The sequence below is a fragment of the Mustela nivalis genome, assembly GCF_964662115.1.
Source record: "Mustela nivalis genome assembly, contig: HAP1_SCAFFOLD_392, whole genome shotgun sequence".
NCBI classification, from domain to species: Eukaryota; Metazoa; Chordata; class Mammalia; order Carnivora; family Mustelidae; genus Mustela; species Mustela nivalis.
Genome location: NW_028136259.1, coordinates 606,158 through 623,339, shown reverse-complemented (window position 1 = coordinate 623,339; position 17,182 = coordinate 606,158). Strand labels below are relative to the sequence as shown.

The 17,182-nt window shown below is 52.4% G+C and overlaps 1 pseudogene across 1 annotated transcript; it reads left to right on the top strand.

Moving 5' to 3' along the window:
- Positions 1–2,738: 2,738 nt before the first annotated feature.
- On the top strand, positions 2,739–16,955 carry LOC309857109 (IQ motif and SEC7 domain-containing protein 3-like; annotated as a pseudogene). Its single transcript, XR_014316715.1, has 3 exons — positions 2,739–2,806; positions 13,786–14,902; positions 16,706–16,955. The product of XR_014316715.1 is annotated as an IQ motif and SEC7 domain-containing protein 3-like (transcript).
- Positions 16,956–17,182: the final 227 nt, after the last annotated feature.

Sequence of the window (17,182 nt, the reverse complement as noted above, 5' to 3'; positions counted from 1 at the left end):
GGGGTCTTTTAATTCCCAGGTCCTATGAATGAGTTCAGGAGAAGGCCGTGGAGTCCGTCTCTACCCAGAGGAGTGGACCATAAAAAAGGCTATTTTTAAAACATTTGTTTTGGTTTAACACAAGTAGTTTATTTGGGACAGGTGACTCCAAGAAGCACCAATGTAGGAGTAGGGGATGAAGAGAAGGAAGCCAATCCATGTTCATCACTGCTTTGACTGCTGGGCACTTCCTGGAGATGGTGTGGAATGTGCCTTGGGTTATTCCTCAAGGGAAGAGGAACCCCGGGGGGTTTATCCACCTGCCTCCATTACCATCTGCTGAGTACTGCTACTTGGGAGCTTCAGCTCCCCAGAACCTCTTCTCAAGCACACTCCAGTAATAAAAGAAAGCGAAGGACTACTTTTAAAGGCGTTTGTAGCCCCTAGTAGCTACCAGTTCTCTAAAGAGTCTGGAAAACTTTTCCAGTAAAGAGGCCTGGGCATGAGGACCAAGGACAGTCTGTAGGAGAGACAGATGAGACTGAATGGTGCCCCCTGGAGGCCGGTTGTGATAGGAAAGGGAAGGGCTATTTCTGTGTGCCCTGCAGAAAGAATAGGAAAGTCCTATGACAGGAGTTGAAGTCCGTTCTTAAAAAGAATTTCTTGATGATACCGGTGAAAAAGACTTATCAGACTTCTGGAGCCCATTCAGCTATGCACCTTGATTAGTGGCCATACAAGAAATGATGGAGCCAAGAAACTTGCCCAAGGATGATTTCCTTAGAGGATTTGAGGCTCCTTGTGGCTAGGGCCAGCCAAAGAGCTCTCCTTTATGGAGGCGATGAGGCCGGGGAGTGCTGGGAGGAGAGATGGCGATGGAGCGACAGGATTTCTCACCCACCCGTGGTTATTCTAGTACCAGAGACTCCAAAGTTGGGTGGAAGCAACAGGAAGAGGTCTCTTCTTTGGCATGATTTGGGGCACTTTCTGTGGAGGCAAAGCTTCAGAAGAAGCAAGCCCTAAGGTCTCTCGGTTCTCCGACCAGGGCCGCCCCACCTCTTGAGCCCCTGCTCCTTATCTGTAAAAAAGGGAGATTGGAGGGCTGGACGAGAGGGCCTCAGGGTCCCGTCCAGTCCTGATCTTCTGTCTCCGTCTGCTGTAGGGGCATCTCTATGGTCCTTGCCCTCCCTGCAGGTCAGTCATCATCAGGTGTGAACTGAGCACCTACCACTTGCCCAGCACTGAGTGGGGAGCAGGGATAAACCGGACTACAGACCCTGGCCTCTAGGGCAGGATGGATGTGGGAAAAAAGAATTAATACTTACTGAGCAATGACTGTGTGCCAGGCAGTGTGCTAAACAGCTTACACATACTGACTCCTTTCCCCCTCACCATAACCTCATAGAGGAGGCAAGCGTAGCTCCACTAGACAGAGGAGAAAACCAGAGAAGGGCCTGGAGGAAAAGCAACTGACCTGAGGCTAGATGGTGGTAGAGCTTGAATTTGAGCCCATGCTGTAGCCATAATGCTTCTCCTCCTGTGGACCAGGAAGGGACTCGCTAAGCACAGCTCCTAGTGTGCTTACAGGGGAAGTAGTTACAGCTAGAATCACCTGGAAAGGCTTCATGGAATTTCAGGGGTCTTCGCACTTGGCCTTGAGGGAGGGGCAGGACCTGCAGACCAGTCAGGGAGGGGGACGACCTGAGGGTGCTAGTTCTCCGGGATGGGCTGGGTGTGGGGGCTCTAGCCTGCTTTGAGCAGGGAGGTGGACAGCAGCTATGGCCCAGCCTGCTGGTATTTCCATTGGAAGGAAGGAGGGGCCAGGAGTCAAATAAAGTTGCTGCCTTAGACCCTGCAGGGCAAGCACCCTCCTCTTCATAGCCCCAGCCCCAAAGAGCTGACGTCTGTCCACCCAGCAGGAGGGGCTTCATGCCCAGATCATGCCTGTAAGGATCATTCCTTCCCCCACAGCTGCTGGGACGGTGTAAAGACGGAGCGGGTTCAGTGTAAACCAGCTTCTTTCCAGTTGCTTAAGCCACTGGTCCGGGAGCTAGATGACTGATAATGATGATCCTTAACACTGATATATAGGAGGGACCATGAGTCAGGCACTTTTCTGAGAACTTTAACTAACTCAAGCCTTCCAACATCCCTATGAGGTAGGTACTATCATTGTGCCCATTTTATAGATGGGGAAACAGGTACAATGAGGTCGAATAGCCTATTGAGGTTCGCACAGCTGATAAGTCAGAGTCCAGGTCCCAGCCCAGGTGATCTGCTCTTCCCCACTGTGCCACACTGCTTCTAAGCACCGCTGCTTCTTCCCTCTTCCTGCGCTACCCTTCTCAAATGTAGGTTCTCTCTCCTTGCTCACAGCTCTCCCCTGCCAAGGCAGCCCCTCCCTAGAGGCGATGGCAGGAGGCACCCCCACGAGTCCCCACCACCAGAAAGGCCCATCAGTGCCCCAAAGGCCAGGCCGGAGTGCCCAGTCTCTCTCCTCACCCCCGCACCCACATGCACCCTGTCCCGCTCTCCCCCAACTGAGCACCATTGCCTTTTGTTCACAGCGGTGGCTCCTGCAGCCAGGCCGGTGGGGGCATGGAGGACTCCATGGTGGCAGCGGCGGCGGTGGCAGCCGGCAGACCCAGTGCCCATGCCCCGAAGGCTCAAGCCCAGGAGCTGCAGCAGGAGGAGGAGCGGCCGGGGACGGAGGGTGCCTCCCCAAGGGATGGCTCCTACCGTGTGGCCTCCCCGGCCAGCAGCAGCCTGCTCCCATGCCCCTAAAGCCTCTGATTATGAGCTCTCCCTTGATCTAAAGAACAAACAGGTACCCAGGGCCTCTGAGGAGGGCGGGAAGGGTGATGAGGGGGTCCTGCCTTCGGGGGCTATCCAGGGTACCAGGGATCTCCCTACTTGGGCCCACCTCTGCTGTAGGCACACTTCTTTCGCCATGACTTCTCCCAGATGGAGCTGTCTTCAGCCCTTCCTTGGAGCCCAGTTTGTCAGGAACCAGCCTCTCCATGGCAGGGGTCATACCTTTGCAATGCCAGTCCCCTCGGTACTGTGTTCAGGGCCCTGTTCCTCTCGCTGTGAGCCAGAAGCTTAAACTGCCCCACCCCCAGACCCTGAGGCAGGTGGCCCACTGTTCTCTGGGAATGAAGAGAGAGCCTCGCTTACGTGTCCATGCAAAGGACAAGCTCCGTGTGTAGGCACACACAGGTTAAAATGAGGTGCCAAGAGAATGGTCTCCTCCAAGCAGATTGAGGATTCCCTGGATTAACCAAAGCTTCCCTACTGGAGAACAAATCCTGTGTGTGTATGTGTGTGTGTGTGTGTACTTATGTGCATATACTTAGAGAAAAACATCATGACTAGAGATTGTGTTTTTTTTTTTTAAGATTTTGTTTATTTATTTGGCAGGGAGAGAGATCACAAGTAGGCAGAGAGGCAGGCAGAGAGAGAAGGGGAAGCAGGCTCCCCGCTGAGCAGAGAGTCTGATGCAGGGCTCCATCCCAGGACAGAGGCTTAACCCACTGAGCCACCCAGGCGTCCTGTGACTAGATATCGTTAAGAAAGAGCATTGAACTTGGAGCCAGAGACATAGGATCCAATCCTTGGTCTTGCTCTAGTTAACTCTGTGACTTTGGGAATGCCAGTTATGCACTCTGGGCACTGGTTTCTTCATCAGCAAAATTGGGCATTAGACCTTGAATCATCTCCAAGGTCCCTTCTAGATCTACAGTGTGTAGGTTCTAAAGAAGCATTCTTTAACTCAATGGGAAAAATCAGTCTTGGGAAGGAAAGCTAGTGGGAAGATCACTAAGACTGAGTCAGGCCATACCAACCTCACTTCTTTCCTTCTGCATCAAGGTCAGCTGTAGGTGGAACATCTGGCTGTCAGCAAAGTATTTAAAAAATCCCCCATGATTGATATGTGGGCAAGAGAGGAAGCAGAGAAGATGACAATATAGTCAAGTGGGTTCTTTTCAAACAGAATTCTTAAAAAAAAAAAAAAAAGTTGGTTTTTCCATCAAGGCCAATTCCTGGGGGAGGTGAGTGGTATGCTGTCCTTGGTCCTGTTCTGTTCGACGGGTTTTGACAAGGCACTAATTTCTGATGACACAAAGCTGAAAGGGGACAGCAAAATACCTCGGTGACAGAATCCAAGATTTTGTAAAAATATTATCCAGACATAAAGATTTAAATGAAAAAGTCCAAATGAAATAGGGAAAAACATCTAAAGTTCTCTTAGCTTGGAAAAGCCCACAGCATTCGTACAAGATGGGCAGGCTTGGCCCTGGGAGAGAGACCTTAGGGCTTCTGTTGACTGTAAGTTCAAAAGGAGTCAATAACCAGGAAATCAGGTGCCAAAGTGAGTCCAGCAGTGCACAGCAGGGTAGATAAAGTCCCCTGGATAAGGAAGCATCTGGCTAGCCCCACACTCGTTCCTGGTCAGGGCATATCTGGAGCCCGTCCTTGATTCTTGGGGCTGTGTTTAAGAAGCAGGTAAGAATGCCGAGGATTCCAAGGTTCTCCCAAGAAGGAAAAGAGGATTGACTGGATCCATATGGAGAAATTGTAGACACGAAAACAAGTTTTAAATATGGAATAGCTGGCATGTGAAAAAGGGATTAGATATATTTTCTATCACTCCAGACAAAAATAGTGATACTAATGTAAGAAAGCTATAGGAAAGGAAGCTTTTAGCTCAACTAACAATCAGAGCTCTTAAAAATATAGAAGGCCTTGCTTGTGAGGTAGTGAGTTTGTGTTCCTGGGAATGCCCAGGCAGGGGTTGGCAGACAGTCCATCTGGAACACTACAGTATGATGTGGCTGGTCAGTTGGCCCAGAGAAGACATCTTCTCGGTTCCACAAGACTGTGCTCCTTGAGGACAGAGACCATCTCCCATCCATCTTCGTACCGTTCCCCCAGCATCTAGCAGAGGGTCTTGGACATAGGAAGAGCTCATTGAGTGAATAATATTTGGATAACTATGGTGTGAAAAGCAACAAGAGAGTGAGGTAACAAGAACAAAATGGTCCCTACTGGCCCCCAAAGAGAGTGTAGTTCATTTTAAGGAGTATCGGGCCAATAAAACTGAGGGAAACCTGTGCTTCAACTTGGGCGGGAGAATTAGTTTAATTCCGAGCCACGATGGCAGATGGAGAGTTGCTCTGATCGGTATCATGGACCTTTTTATAGTGCACATCATTCTGATAGACGGTTCTGCATGTCGGACCAACAGGAGTGGGGTGGGAAAGGTGCGGGAGGGTTGGCAGAGGGTGTGACAGGAGCCTTTGTGTTGAGTGAACCCAGCCTCGGGAACAGCCCACTCCCCTGGATTGAGTATCTGGGTCAAGCATAGATGGCAGGGAGGTAGGAAGAGGGCAAAAAGTGAGGGGCTAGAGAAAAGTGATTAAAAATGCGGCACACATTCATTAAGAGACTGAACTCAATTTCTGTCTCTTCTGCAAATGAACTGTGTGACCCCAGGCAAGCTGCTTAACTTCTCTGGGCCTCCATTGCCTCCTATCTCTTTGGGGCTTTGTACATGCTGTTCCCTCTGCCTCTAACACTAACATTCATGCTCCCCTCCTCACTTGGCACTTGGCCTCCATTACTCTTTATTTTATTTTGAGACAGAATTGTGGCTTTCTTTCCTCCTCCTGGCAGCTTTCCCTGCCCTCCCAAGCCTGTGTTGGATGTCCCTTCTCTGTGACCCTCCCACACCCAGCCGTTCCCAGTCATAGCCCTTCAGTCCTATATCCTCATTCCCTTTTGATTTGACCACTCCTTGAAGGCAGGATGCATGACTAAATAAAATTCATCATTTTATCCCCAGTGCCTGACACAGTTCCTGGCATGAAGAAGATGCTCAGGGATGAAAAGCGGAAAATACTAAGGGAGCTGAAGAGGGAGAGGGGCGTAAGACCTGGGGCCAGGACCTGGCTCTGCTTTGGGTTTCCTTGAGATCTAGGATATGGTATTCTGATTCTGTCAGTCCCACCAGTTGCACAAATACTGTAGAACTTGGACTGGAAGGATCTTGGACAGTCACTATCTCCCTAGTCCACCAACTGCTAGTCTTGCTCCATCAGCCGGTCCAGAATCCTAGGCAGTTTCTGTGGCTTCTCGCTCCTCCACATCCGCTCCAACCCAACCTCCACTGCTGCTACATCTTAACTATTTCCCCAATTCCCACCCTCTCCTGCCACCCCCACTACTCCCACCCCAGGGCAGGCCACCATCCTCTCCTGCCTGAGCCCCTGGGCGGGGGAGGCCACACATTCCCCTACTTGGAGCTGTGCTTCCTCCAAACTGATCTCCACGCTGCCACGGAGCCCTCTTGGAGAGCACATCTGATCACGGTGTCTGTCTGAAAGCCTTGCATGGCTCCTCTCCGTGTGCAGCACAAAGACTTCTCCAAGGTCTCCTACCACCAGACACAACTCTGTCTCCTTCCCCGCTCCCAAGTGGGTTCCAGCCATTCCCACTTGCCTTGCTCCAGACCTCTGTGCTGTCGTTTGCCTCCGGGCCTTGGCAGATTTTATTTCCTTTGCTGGGAATACTCCCCTCTTGTCCCTCCAGCACACGTCACTGGGGAGATCTCTGCTCATACTCCGCATCTCAGCTCAGGATCCCTGAGCCTGGCTGTGTGCTTTCACGGAGTGCCCCTCTGATGTCTCTGTGCCACCTGAGAGCTGTCCCACCCAAAAAGGCAGGGGCTATGTCGTCCTCAGGGCTGTCACGGAGTCGAGCAGACTGTGCCCAGAACACCTTTGTAGTCTCTGTGGGGACTGAGCACTGCTCAGAGCTGTGTGTTAGATGATATACAGCTCTTGCCCACCTTTGCTTCCCAGCACCCAGCACAGTCCCTGGTGCCTAAGACATGCTTCACACTGGAGGAACACAGGAGTGAAAGAACAAACAAATGAATGAATGAAAGAACGAACGAATGAATGAACGAAAGAATAAATGAGTCCGCCCCCCAGACATCCCTGCTTCCCAGCCCACAAGGCCTCTCCTCATACTCACACAGTGAGGAGGTCCTCCAGTCTGGCTTCTCCTGTCCTCCGTTCCCTCCATCCTCAGCTCTGTCGCTTTATCTCACAGTGGTCCTTGAGGTTACAACCTCCCTGGACAAAGAACATGCAGGTCCTATTGGGGGGTCCTTTAGGAAAGTGGTGTGGGGAGGATGCATAGGGCAGCCGAGTGAGTTCCACATTCATCCTTGCTCTCGAGGGAGTTCGGATCCTGTTGTGTGCCACTGCTGAGGAGGACCCTGTTGGAGCCCGTGTGGGGTGTCCAAATGGCATGGTCTCTGTGCCATCCAAGCCAGGGGACCATGTGCCGGTGGTCCGTAGCAGCCAGGCCTTGACCCCACGTCAGGTCCTGGGTGGAAGTCATGTTTTCTTTTTTGGACAGCAGTCCTTTCTACAAGTGATCTCCCCTACCCGAGCCTTGGGGTCCAGCCTCATCCGTGAGGTGATCACCCTCTCAAGGGGAGAGGTGGTTGATTATGTTTCCAACTCTCTGGTCTCAGTTTCCTCATTGAAGAAACAAGAGGTTATTCTGGAATATCTAAGACTCGTTCTTCCTCTGAAGGTGAGAGTCCCACCATGGCCCTGGACGGCATCAGGGGCAAGCCTACAGATGACAGTGAAGGCAATGCCAGTGAAGGGTAGTCCTTCTGTCCACCTGCATCCAATTCAGGGAGCGCTATCACACAGCTGCTATGTGCAAGGCCTACAAAAGACGCAGTTCCAGGCCTCAGGGAGCTCGCTCCAGGGGTGGGTGCTGACATGTAGCGGGTACTAAGTAGCACTAACAGCCCTAATCTGTGCCAGACGAGGTTCTAAGCATTTCTTAGCATTATCTCCCCAGATCTGCAGGCTATCTCGGTGAGCTAGGGACTACTCCTACCCCCATTTGAGGAATGAGGGGACTGAGGCTTAGCCGTAACAAGTAACTCACCCAAGGACACGTCCCTAAGTGTGTGTCCGCGGTCCAGCCAAGACTGGGACTCGCAGTCTTTGATTTTATCCCAAGTCTTTCACGAGAGCAGCAAAGGGGTAGGTTCCAAGGAAGCGGTGGAGCACTGCTGACAGCGAGGAGCCCAATCTGGGGTTCAAAGCAGGCTCCCCACAGCAGCAGCTCTCCCTGAGGCAGTCTCTGTGACTGAGGAGGAGCAGAGTCATTAGTAGCCCCCAACCCTAGCTGGCTGGGGCCCAGAGAGGTTCTCAAGAGCATCCTGACTCCTAGGCAGGCCTCAGTGCCCTGTTGTGTTGAGCACTTTCTGTGTTTTGGACAGCAGACAGGGAGGTGGGAAAACAGGGAAGACGCAGGGGTCCCATCCCAACAGGTGCCAGGCGCAGGCCAGCTTCCCCTGGGGGCCGCCATTAGCATCTCCGAGCTCCTCTGAGCTCTCACCCCTACTGTCTGCTCCTAAGGCTCCTGGAAGCCTTCCCTTGCCAAGTTCTGCAGGCTCATTCCACGTAATGCTTAAACATTCTCAGCTGGGAAATCTTGGATCCGAGGAAATTCTTGCTCACATGTGAAAGCCACCCCCCACCTCGGGCTGGCTCCCTCCTCCCCCAGCCTGACTTGGCAGCCCTCTCTCTGCGGCCTCCTCTCTCTGCGGCCTCCTCTCTCTGCGGCCTTCCTTGGGCCCGGCTGTGGCAGCAACCTGAAAAGAGGGAGCATGTTCTAATTAACACTGAGAGGCTCATTAGACAGACAGAGCCCCCCAACCCCCCCTCCACCGCTTCTCCTGGCAGAAGCTGAGAGATTCTCACCTCCTCTTGGGAGGAGGCGAGGCTACAATTACCCATGATTCATGGGGTGTAGAGGGAAGTGAGCTGAGCTGCTCTTAGGCCAGTGGTCCCAGAGACCTTCCCTCCCTGGGCCCACTCCCCACTTACACCCACCCCCGTGTCCATCTCTTTTAGCTCTCTAATCTGGCACCTGTTAAGAAAAGAAAAGTATTAGGGTGCTTGGGAGGACCTGGCTGGGTAGACAGAGCTGATCTGGGACACTGCCAAGTTCCCAAGCCCTGGATGGGGGCGAGATAGTGGAGGGAAAGGGGAGAATGCAGCATTTGACTCCAAGCCCAGATCCGGAAGAGAGCCTAGATTTTTATTTTCCCTGGGATATAGGAGAGAGTTCAGTTTAGTTCCTGTCTGCAAACATTTATTAAGCCCCAGCCATGGCTCTGGCTCGATGCTGGGCCCCAGGAATGTAGAGACATAATACCATCCTTTTTGTAAGGTACAGTTTGTGGGGCTACAGAGCATGGGCCATAAAGGATGGGAAAGAAACAGTGGGGGAGAGTGCAGGCGGGGGTTGCAGCAGGCACAAGGCTGGAATAAATGGGAGATGGTTTTGTTAAATGTGCTGGAACAAATGGAGAAGATCCAACAATTGAATTCAAACACCACAGTGAGCAGTTGCTCCTTGCCAGTCTCTGTGCTGGCTGCTGGGCATGGATCAGAGGGCTCAAATAATTTCTGCTCTGTTCGAGTTGGGGTCAGTGAGGTGGAGAGAAGGGTGGGTTAGATAAATATCCCAAAGGTGAGTGGAGAGACCTGAGTGTCAGAGAGATAAGAAACAACGTTCTCCATGGGCAACTGAAATGAGGAGCCACCCGTCAGGTTGGGGGACTGAGAAGGCTTCACAGAGGAAGCACATTGGAGGCAGGTCTCAAAGAAAGGAAAGAATGTTGCAGACTGAGTGACTAGGCTGAGCCAATGCTCAGGGCAGGAAAGCCTAGCGTTGGCTGGGGGAAGTGCAGGAGTCCAGCCAGTGTGTAGGCAGGCTTGGCGTAGGAGTAGAAGATGGGAGGAAGGCTGAGGCCAGATTGCTCAGGGTCGGAAGGTCAGCAGGAAACACTTCTACTTATTGTGGGTGATGCTCTCAAGCAACGCAAAGCCTGTGTTCACATCGGCTCTTCAAGACCCTTGATCAGCGTCATGTAGGGTGGATGGTAGGTGTGAACAAGAAGCAGGAAGGCAGTGGGGAGGTTGCCAGAGATCCAAGTGGGGAGCCAAAGACAGCCTCACATGGCAACAGTCGGGTCAGGTTGATGCAAAAGGTATTGGGGTGGGGGGGCGTGGAATAAAGGCTTTGAGGCTGACAAATGCAGAGGCCGGGGTGAAGGAGAACCCATGGTCAAATGCAAGTTTCCCAGCCTGGAGAATGTAACAGCCAAGGCTCTGTATGCAAAAAAAGAAGTCCTCGAGAGCTGGTTTAGGGAGGTGGGGGAAGACAGGGGCTTTGTATAGGTGTACAGGGGGATCCGTGGGTTGTTAGAAATGCAAGTCTAGGATCAAGCCTAGGAATGGAAATTTGAGAGTCATTCCCATCATCATCATTGTCATCAAGTTACTACTTACTCTATACCTATTATGTGCCAAGTGCTATACAAACAGTTCAAATCTCATAACAAGGTACAGGATAAGCAGGATTAGTTTCATTTAACAGATAAGAAAGTGGAGAATCAGAGATGTTAGGAAACTTGCTCAAGGTCAACCAGCCGGGAAGAAGCAGATCTGGGCCTGAGTATCTCTCCTAAGGCTTATTCATCAGTCCATTAAAGTAGAGTGAAGTTATGATAGGAAACAAGGTTCTCACATAAGAGGTGAGAAGACATTAGCCTGTAGATGTTGCCACAAAGGCTCTGCATGAGACAACTTCCCTCTTAATTGGTGCCTAATTATCAGTTACCAGAGGCTGCTCTGACGACGTCCAACATGGCAGTTATGGAATGTCCGGAAGGGCTCAGATGTGTCTGCAGAGTGGAAGATGGCCCACGTGGGACTCGTAACTGACATGCGTAGGGGTTTCGCGGTCAGAATGTAGGATGAAAGGGCTATGGAAGCAGGCAGACCAAGGTAGACTGGGTCGTGAGAGCTGAGGACAGAGTCTCAAGGTGATAAACACACCAAGAACTGTGGAAAAGGGGCAGAAGGAGAGTGAAGGACGGACCATTAGGTTTCATGATTAAAGGTCTCTGGTGACCTTCCTGAGAGTCACTTTAGAAGACTGGTGGGAGCAGGAGGCAGACCCTGAGGAGTCGGCGCATACAGGGTTGGGTTGGCTGTTTGGCACTTGTTCATGGAAGGAGGCAGAGGGTATAGACTAGTCTTCCAAAAGGTCTGGTGGCAAACAGAGAAAAAGAGCCTGGGCCAGTGCCCCAGAGCAGTGAAGTCAAGAGGAGTTGTGTTTTATCCAGGGGAGATCTGGGAGGGTCTGTAGGCAGGTGGAAAGGAGCCAGTGACACAGTAGAGTTTGAAAATGCAAGTGAAATACATCAGTTCCAGGAGAAGAAAGTTATGGGTTAGGTTAGGGGGGGGGGGTTTGAGAGTCACAAAGATAAATTTGCAATTAATTCTTTAATGTATTCAGTAAATATCCACTGTAGTCCTACTGTGTGCTGGGTGCTCTCTAAGCACTGGGGATAAAGGAGTGAACATGGCAGAGTCTGTGCATTCGTGGGGCTTACAGTCTAGTGGAGAACTTGATGGGAACAGATTAAAGATATTCAAAATCTGGTTTTCTTCTCTGCTTGGGACACTAGGACACAGGCTGGTAGAAATCTCCTAGGCTTAGCTCAGCCTTCTCTCTCCAGGAAGGATGATACTGTGCTAGGGAAATGGACATCTTTCCCATTCTGGAAGCATTTCAGGCAATGGGGTTTCATACCTTCCCTCTGTTGCCCATAGCATCGCATAACCTGAAGAGAATGCTCTTGGGCCTAGCATTTCCCTCAAAGCGTGAGTAGGCCAGGTTAGAAAGAAGTAAGAATCTCTGCCTGGTGTCTGTTTCTTCTGGTCCTCCAGACAGAAATTGACAGAGGGAGGCAATTAAGTGGTCACCTCCCCTCAGTTTGCACCTTGGAGGGCTCTCCTGCCTCGTTAAGGCCAATTGGCCATTCCAGACCTCAGGGAACCTGCCAGAGTTCTGCGGGGACACTGAGCTGAGCCACATTGATCTCTCCCCTCTGATGTGATTTCTGTGAAAGCAACAACAAAATGCCTCTGAGATATCAGGAGTTTCTCTTTCTCTGGAGATCTTGGGTACATGATGAAACCCTGTAGGCAACTGTCCGAACGTTCCAGGAGGCAGAACTCAGACAGCCCGAGATTCCCGCCCCCCCTAGTGCGCACATCCGTATAATTCCCTTCCATGGGAAGTGCCGTGGGACTAGAGGGCATAATAAGGTATCCCTCCTGTGATTAGGTTACCACTCAGTTGACCTTAAGTGAATCAAAGGAAAATCACCCCAGGAAGCTTGACCTAATCAGGTGAACCCTTTAAAAGAAGGAAAGAAGGTGAAGTATCAGAGTCACTCTCCTGTTGGCCTCAAAGGGCCAAACTACCATGTGGCAGAGAACATTAGGTAGCTGTGACTAAGGGCCTCAGCTTGGAATGTCAAGCAGCTGAACTTAGGATACCTACTGGCCACTCTAATCTTAGTGAGATTCAGCTTCCCCCCCTATTTTCATAGAGGACAGCCAGACTGAGGAAGATAGAAAGCATAAGGCCACTAGGTCTGGGGATGGGGAAGGGCCCTGAATGGTGAGACAGAAGAACCGAAGATAGGATTGATGTCATGCCATTTTACCCGGGATCGTCCCTGGGGGTTGTGGTTGTGCCTGTCAGTGTTCCTGGGCTAGAAGGATGCCTCTGTTGGTCCGGGGGTAGGGGGGCACCCATGGGGAGGGAACCCAGCGGATCGCTGAGGTCGTGAGAGGCAGTCACTCCACCTGCAGTGGCTGGTGAGCCAATGTGGCTAAAGGTTATTGACCACAGGGGGAAATTCTCTCTGGTTCTTTTCTAAGAGGTTTCAATAAGGGAGAAAGAGTGAGAGCATTGCCACATGACGGGGAGAAATGGCCATAGCAGGAGGATAGAGCTGGAAGGAGGCGAGTAAGGGCCTTGAAGAAACACCGGTCCCTTGCCACAAGTTTTCCTGGGTTCACACTGCCCACGTGAGGTAGCATGTGCCCACCAGCCCCACCCAGCCCTGCCCTGATTGTACAGCTCCTGTTGTTGGGAACAGAGGTGGCCCAAATTATGGGGCACCCAAATTATGGTAGCCTGGAGCGACTCCCTTCTTAAAATATCCGTCCACCCACTCCTCTGTCCTCCATCTATGAAATTCACATTTATTGAGCATCTACTATGTGCCAGCCCTTGGGCTGGGTATCAGGAACACGTTGATCAATCCCCAGTCATCCCCTTATGATGATCCCAGAGTTGGGAATTTCCGCAATGCAGTGATGAGGAAGAAAGGTAACGGGAGGAGCAGCATTATTTTTTACGCATTCCTGTTTAATTTTTAATTTGTTATTGTTTTAAATGTGCACACATGTAGAAAGAATAATGTAGTAAACTTTCAGATAACCACCCCCCAGTTCCAACAATTTTTGTTAATAATGTTTCCTCTAATGGTTCCAGTATTTTTGATGGAGTATTTTAATACAAACTCAAGATCCCGTGTATTTCACCCATAAGGACTTACATACAGATCTCTGATCTGAACGCTTTAAAACAAACAGCTATCTGATCCCCAAATGCAATGCCCTGACCTCTGCCCGCTCCACCTCCCCGCCCCCCAGAAATCGCCAACCGCTGGGAAGCCAGTCTTATATCCTACACATCTAGGAGTCTTGACAAGGATCTGGTATCCCAGGCCCTGACATGCTGGAGTTTCAGACTTTGACCCTTTAGTCCCCCCACACCCCCTCCCTTCCCCCGCCCCAGGCCTCACCGCGCTCTTTCTTCTACCTGTTCTTGCCACAGATTGAAATGCTAGAACACAAGTACGGGGGCCACATCCTGTCCCAGCGCGCCGCTTGCACCATCCAAACCGCCTTCCGCCAGTACCAGCTCAGCAAGAACTTCAAGAAGATCCGCAACTCGCTCCTGGAGAGCCGCCTGCCGCGACGGATCTCCCTGCGCAAAGTCCGCGCGCCAAGAAGGCGCTCATGGAGGGCTATGGCCTCATGGGGCTGCCACTGGTGTGCTCGCCCTCCCTGCCACCCACCTTCGCGGGCACGCTCACTGTGCTGGGGGACTCCTTCACCGAGCAGGTGCAGTCCCTGGCCAAGTCCATCGATGATGCGCTCAGCACCTGGAGCCTTAAGACCATGTGCTCCCAGCCAGAGAGCCGCGCCTACCAGCTCCACCAGGCCCTGCACGCGGGCGCGGGGCCGCCGGGCCTAGAGGCCGAGATGCCGGAGCTCGACAGTGCCCGCCCCGCGCCCGCGCCCGCGCCGGGGTAAGAAACCGCCGAGGCCGCTGGCCTGCCCCAGGGCCATGGCAGTACCTTCATGATGGCTTTCCGGGACGTCACCTTGCAGATCGCCAACCAGAACATCTCTGTCTTCTCAGCCACGGCTCTGTCGGTGGCCAACTGTCTGGGCACGCAGACCGTCCAGGCCCTGGCGGAGCCCGCGGCGGGCAAAGCCGAGCACGGAGAGGCCCCGGGGCAGGAGGCCTCGGTGGCCACAACCGCGGCTCAGGGGGACGTGCCCGCCGAAAACATGGGCACAGAGGCCAGAGCCAGCGGGTCCCCGAGCACCCACCCTCCTGGGGCTGCTGTGGAGGCGCTGGTGGAGGGGACCAAGGTGGCGGCGGAGGCAGAGGTGGTGGAGGAGGGGACTGGGGAGGTGGGAAAAGGGACTGAGGCTGAGGCTGGCGAGAACTCAGAGCCGCTGAGCAGCAGCAGCACGTCCACCAAGTCGGCCAAGTCAGGCTCGGAAGCATCAGCCTCAGCCTCCAAGGAGGCCCTGCAAGCCATGATTCTGAGCCTGCTGCGCTACCACTGAGAGAACCCCGCCAGCTGCAAGTCGCCCACGCTCTCAACCGATAACCTGCGCAAATGGCTCTACGGTATCGGCCTCAACCTTTCCAACATGTGAGTGAGCACCGACTCAGGAGCTCTGGGGAGACCCGGGAAGCTCTTGGTCGTCGGGGAAGGGGCAGGGGCTACAATGGCATCATCCCAGCACCCTGCCTGGTGACATTTGTGCCGCACCTGCTCCTGGAGGTGCTGGGTAGGGATGCACGTTTTCTTTTTAATGGTTCACAAATTTATGTTCAGGATTAGGGACAAAACAACACATCAAGCCCATGCATTCAGCACTATTCCTGATTACTAGGGCTTGAAAAGTGAGGGAATTGAAAAGAAAATGCAGTATTAAGTAATAGTCCAGGTCGTATGAGGATTGAGCCGAAATCCTTCAGGCAGACCCGAAGCCAAGGAAACAGCATCGTCTTAGGGGGATGACGTCAAGGAGGGAGCACAGAGGAAAACAAGGAAAGGCAAGGGAGGGTCTGGGTGGGTGAGAAGGAAGAGAAGGAGCACAAGGAATCCAGGTAAAAGGCAGGAGAGGGGCGGGGATAAAAGGGGTCGGCCACAAGGACACAGAGGTGGCACAGAAGTGAACAGGAGAAGGAAAGCAGGAAAATGAACAAGGGTTTTGGTTCAGAGTCCCCAGCCAGAGCCCCAGCCAGAACTGTCCTTGCAACTAGAATGTAGAGAGCCAGGGGCCAGCAGTGTACAGGCACCCCTCCCGTGGAAATCCCATCACCCTCCGTTCACCCCTTCCTTCAGAGCCCCGAGCCAGGAGATTGAACATCTCTCCCAGCCACGTGTGTGTTCACTTATTCACTCAACTGTCACTTATTGAATGCCAGGCGCGTTGACCATGGAGATGAAGAAGACACATGCCCTGGTCTCCAGAAACTTCTATTCCAGGGAGGAACAGCTACTGTTCCCAGCTCACCTTACATAAAATATCTGCAAACTTCCTAACATTATCTAGAGATGGCCTTATTATGCCATTTTACAGAAAAGAAGCAGGCTCACACAAGTAAGGTGAGTTGTGAGCTCACACTCACGCAGACCCTGGGATCCCTCAAGACAGTGGTTCTCAAACTCTCTGTAGTAAAGGACCAGTCTGCATTTTCACCCACTAAGTGGTGGCTGATACTTTTGTGAAATGCAATAAAAATGAGTTGCTAGAAAAACAATCACATGCTTGGTTATCCCAAAAATGTCAGAGTGCTATAAAAGGTTCTAAACGCTTGCCCTCTGTTTTTGTACTTAGCTTCTCCTGAACCAGTCAGATACAGTTCAGGGAACAGCATGGATTTGCAGGCCATACTGTGAGCACATCTGCCTAAAAACCCAGTACCTACATCCACACGTAGAGACTAGAGCTTGAGAAAGTGATGATGGAGAGCAGGATTCTTGTGTCCCTGTGGCCAGTGCGGTAGGAGAGCTCCCCTCTGCTCCCCAGAGCCCTGCTTCTGGGGCGAGTACTGCATACAGACGACAGAACACAGACAGGGTTGAAGGGCCTTCGTGGCAAGCCTCCAGGCCTTTCAGGGAAGACAAAAAGAAACCTCTCCACTTGCTCTGGAATTCTCTTCGTCTGCCAGACCTAACTCCTTCTCTCCCCATGCTATCTTCACTCCTGTGTGTGTATTAGGGTGGGGGGTGGGGGTGTTCATGAAGACAAGGTTCCTAGGTGAAGCCCCTGGGACAAGGAGCCCATCTGCAGCAGAAGGAATCCTGGCTTTTAGATGGAATTCTTCCCAGAAACTTCCAGGCACTTCTGTAGCTTCCCTGGGTTGGAAGAAAGGGAGGAAGGAAGTCGTGGATAGCCTTGGCTCACTCTCTACTTCTTCTTCCCACCTCCACTCCCACCCCCAGAAACCCAGACAAAGGCATCCAGTTCCTGATCTCCGGAGGCTTCATCTGGACACCCCCATCGGAGTGGCCCACTTCCTGCTCCAGCACAAGGGCCTCAGCGGGCAGATGATGGGGGAGTTCCTAGGCAACAGCAAGAAGCAGTTCAACCACGATGTGCTGGAGTGAGTGCCCCTCTCCCCACGCATGGCCCAGAGTCCCACAGGACACAGGGGAGGGAACAGGACCCCTGGAGTCTGGGCCCGTTGCTGTATCTTGACTAGTCTCTGTTTCCCCCTCCTGGGGTCCTGCATTTACTGAGCGGGCTCCAGGCTGGGTCCCACTGAAGGCACCAGGGGTATAGAAATGGTCGAAGGAGACGAAAAGGCCTCCTTCCCTGCTACCCTGTGGGGCCAGAGAGGAGGACTGGGTCTACACGGGGACTATCTCTGCCTGGTGAACAGACCCTCAGCCCACCACCTTGCTGCCATCTGCCCAGCC